This window comes from Odocoileus virginianus, chromosome 20 (genome assembly GCF_023699985.2).
Source record: "Odocoileus virginianus isolate 20LAN1187 ecotype Illinois chromosome 20, Ovbor_1.2, whole genome shotgun sequence".
In the NCBI taxonomy this organism is placed as follows: domain Eukaryota; kingdom Metazoa; phylum Chordata; class Mammalia; order Artiodactyla; family Cervidae; genus Odocoileus; species Odocoileus virginianus.
Window position 1 is genome coordinate 18,932,054 of NC_069693.1, and position 4,673 is coordinate 18,936,726.

The 4,673-nt window shown below is 32.8% G+C and overlaps 1 non-coding gene across 1 annotated transcript; it reads left to right on the plus strand.

The window, feature by feature from the left end:
* Positions 1-2,662: 2,662 nt before the first annotated feature.
* On the plus strand, positions 2,663-2,766 carry LOC139030082 (U6 spliceosomal RNA). Its single transcript, XR_011482398.1, has one exon. It is a non-coding gene; the product is annotated as a U6 spliceosomal RNA (small nuclear RNA).
* Positions 2,767-4,673: the final 1,907 nt, after the last annotated feature.

The following is a 4,673-nucleotide window of genomic DNA, read 5'->3' on the forward strand; positions in this document are numbered from 1 at the left end:
AATTTGCATTATGAAGATTTTGTTTAATTTCCAATCACTGTATATTAAAATTTTTAATATTTGCTAATTTTGTCATTAATAATTTTAACAATTTAATTCTATTATATTCACAAAATTCTTACTCTGTATTTCAATGTATGATATTTATTGAGTCTTCTTTAATCTCTCAACAGATGGTCTATTTTGGTGAATTTTCCATATGTACTTGAAATAAATATGCATTTTGATTTTGAATGTTGTATTTTATGCAGCTCAGTTAGGTTAAGTTGGTTGGGAATATTCAAATATTCTTTTTTCTTATTTTTTTTTTCTGTCAACTACTGGAGAGAGGATAAAAGTCTTCCATTATAATTCTAAACTTGTCTGTTTCTCCCACTAGTTTATCTATTTTTGCCTTATGTATTTTGAAGATCTGTTGTCATGTGTATGTTCACTCAGCATGTCTTCTTGAACAATTAACTCTTTGTCAGTAGGAAATGTTTCTCTTTATCTTTAGAAATATTTTTATCTAGAAATCTTCTTTGTATGATTGTAATATAGCTGTATCACCTTTCTCATTCTTACTTTTTGTATATCTTTTTTTACTATCCTTTTATATTTATCAGATCTGTGTCTTTATATTTGAAGAGTGTTTCTTGTAGTCAGCATATAGTTTTGTCTTTATGCTTTAGTCTAATATTAATAGGCTTTAATATCACTATTATTGGGTCACATTGGTTTTCTATTTTCTTATTATTCCTTTTCTTTTACTCTTAGACTAATGAAAAATTTTTAGTATTTCATTTTTTTATTCTTTATTTTTTCTGTCTAGACTTTTTCTGTTGGTTTTAATATTTGGCATGTGTCCGGTAATCACCCTCCTATCTTTCCTGCTGTTGTTGACATACACTTTACTTCTACATATACAGAAAATCTACAATGCAGAGTTATTTCCTTTCTTCCAATAATCAAATATTGTTTAAAGAAATTAATAAATGAGGAAAATGTATTTCATATTCCCTGCATGTATATACCATTTCTAGGTCTCCTCATTCATGCACTCTTGTTTCCATCTTGTATCAGTTCTCTTTAGCCTGAAGAAATTCCTTCATTTCTCATGTAATAGGTCAACCAATGATGATTATTTTTGGCTTTGTTTATCTTAAAATGTCTCTATTTTATTTTCAGTTTTGATTAGTATTTTCACTGAACATATAATTTTAGGTTGACAATTTTTCCCCCCAGTATTTTAAAGGGATTATTCTATTGTCTTCTGACTTTCAGTATTTCTAACAAGAGATTAACAGTCATTTTTATACTTTATTTCTCAGGATCATTTTCTTCCTCATTTGTTTTAAGATTTCTCTTTTAACCATAGTTTTCTAGCAATTATGATCAAGTAGTCATTGGTATGACTTTCATTCTACCTACTGGAAGATCCTTGAGCTTTTGGATTTGAAGTTTATATTTTTTGAGTTAACTTTAAAAATTCTCAGCCTTGATCAGATATTTTTCCATCTAATATTTTTCTCATCTTCCCCTTGGGCTCCAGTTCAGCATATTTTTGAATATTTGATATTGAATCACAAGTCACTGAGGTTTTTTTCATTACTGATGACAGCAATACCATACACTATGTAATTACTGTAGAAAATTCAATGGATTCATAACATTGAGTTGTATATATAAAAACATATAAAATGTAGATATTTACTTATTGTGCTAGGCAGCTTCTGATGTAGATTACCAAATCTCTGCCTCCTTGTATTCCCACTCATATATTCCCCTTACCTTGAGTATGCTGGATCTAGGAATTTACTTCTAGTGAATAGAATACAGCAAAATCAATTAGAAATCACTTCTGTGATTAGGTGAAATAGACTTCTCCACTGGCTTGCATTCATTCTGCTTGTTCATTACAGTAAAGCAATTTCAACATGGAGGAACCCACAAGTCAATAAACTAAGGACAGTTCAGTTCAGGTCAGTTCAGTCGCTCAGTCGTGTCCGACTCTTTGAGACCCCATGAACCACAGCACGCCAGGCCTCCCTGTCCATCACCAACTCTCAGACCTCACCGAAACTCATGTCCATTGAGTCAGGGATGCCATCCAACCATCTCATCCTCTGTCGTCCCCTTCTCCTCCTGCCCTCAACCTTTCCCAGCATCAGAGTCTTTTCAAATGAATCAGCTCTTTGCATCAGGTGGACAAAGTATTGGAGTTTCAGCTTCAACATCAGTCCTTCCAATGATAGGCTCTGACCCAAAACCAAAGAGGAACTGATGCCCTCTGTCCAGAGGCCTACAAGGGACTGAGACCTGCCAGCATCCACACAGTAAGCTTGGGCATGGATCCTTTCCCTGCTGAACTTTCAGGGAAAACCTTGAGCCTCAGCTGCCATCTGAAAACAGTCTTTTTCATTTAAAGGACCCAGATAAGTCATGGGTAGATACCAGAGACATGATATAAGCTGTTGTTTTAATTTGGTAGATTTTGGGGAAATTTGTTACACAGCAATGGATGACTAACACACTTTTCCTACATATCATTTTTGGACTTATTGCCTTCTTCGTTTATTAGCTGTTATAAATAATGCTGTATAAATAGCCATGGGCATATACTGCCTCTTCAGAAATGAATTTTCATAAGTAAAAATGATGAATCAAAACATATAGGCAGTATGCATTCTGATAGTGCATATAAAAAGTTTTGGGAATGATAAAAGAAGATTAACATGGATACTGCATAAGAATGAGACACAAATTCATGAAGTACTCCATGTTTTTTAAACCTCAATTTATCTCTATTATTAAAAATTACTTGCTTTCTGGTGATTTACTATCTAAACACACAAGCATATGTTATCTACAAAATATATATTTTTATTTATACACTTGTATATGTAGACCTCTTTATTATAAAAAGTAACTTCTAACGTTTTACAGTTTATAAACAATGTTGTTGTTGCATTGATAAGTTGTGACTAACTCTTTGTAACCCCATGAACTGCAGCACGTTAGGCTTCCCTGTCCTTTAACTATCTCCTGGAGTTTGCTCAAATTCGTGTCCATTGAGTTGGTGATGCTATTAACTGTCTCATCTTTCGCTTTCATCTTTTCCTTTTGCCTTCAATCTTACCATACATTTTAAAAAATATAAATTCCATATTGTTTTTACAAAGAAGTGAAAGCAATTCAATGAAGGAAGGGTAGCCTTTTCAACAAATGGTGCTAGAATAGGGGCCACCGACAGGTAAGAAAGTTAAACTCAAGTTAAATCTCAAATTAACTCAAAATTGACTAGAATCATTGATTTAAATCATTAGCTCAGTCAGTAAGGAATCTGTCTGCAATGCAGGAGACCTGGGTTTAATTCTTTGGTCAGGAAGATCCCCTGGAGAAGGAAATGGAAACCCACTCCAGTATTCTTGCCTGGAGAATCCCATAGACAGAGGAGCCTGGCAGGTTATAGTTCATGGGGTGGCAAAAGTCAGACATGATTTAATGACTAAACCACCACAAAAAACATTTAGGAAAAACAGAAAGAAAAGATTTTGACATCTAGGACTAGGCAGAATCCTTAGATCTGGCACCAAAACACAATCCATAAAAGAAAAATTTGATAAATTGGACTTCATCAAAGTTAAAAGATTTTCCTCTCTGAAAGTCCAGGTGGAAGAAGATGAAAGATAAGCAATAAACTGTGTGGAAATATTTGTAAACCACATATTCAACAAAGGACTAGTATCCTGAATATACAAAGAACACTCAAAACTCAATAGCAAAGCAAAACAAACACTCAAATTAGAAAACATGCAAAAGACACAGATTTTTCAGTGAAGATGATATGCAGATGGAAAATAAGTACATGAAATGATATTTAACATAATGAACCAGCAGGGAAATGCATATTAAAACCATAATGAGATATCACTACTTAACAGATCAAAATGGTGACAGTAAAAAACAGTGACATTATCAAGGATAATGGATGTGGAACCATGTGGAAAAACTAAATCACTAATACTTCATTGATAGAAATGTAAGATGATATAGCCATCCCTGAAAACAGTTGGTCAGTTTCTTATAAAACTAAACATGAAATTGCTGTAGAAACCCCAAATTTACTCCTGAATATTTATTCCAGGGAAATTAAAACTATGTTCCCATAAGCACTTACATGTGAATGTTTATAGTGGCTTTATTCATAATAGCCCCAAAACTAGAGACAGCTCAGCTGAATTCAGCAGGTGAATGGTTAAATTGTGGCATGTATATGCAATACAAGAAATAATCACTCAGCAAAAAAAATAAGAAAGCTATTGATACATACAGTAACTTGAATGGATCTTCAGGAAACAATCTGAGTGAAAAAAATCTAATTTCCAAATGTTACATACTATTTAATATTTTATATAACATTTTTCAAATGACAAAATGCTATAAATGCAGGAATTAGGGACAAGTGATGGCGAATGGGAGGGAGGAAGGTATGACTGTAAAAGTAATGAGGGAATTTTGTGATTATGGAAGGTCCTGTATTTAGACTGTGGTGGCATATATACAAACCTATACACATGGTTAAATTGTATAGAACTGAATATACATAACATAACACATACATATACACATACATATATATAACATGTAAATATACATAACACAGAATAATTGTGTACAAGTAAAATTGGAGA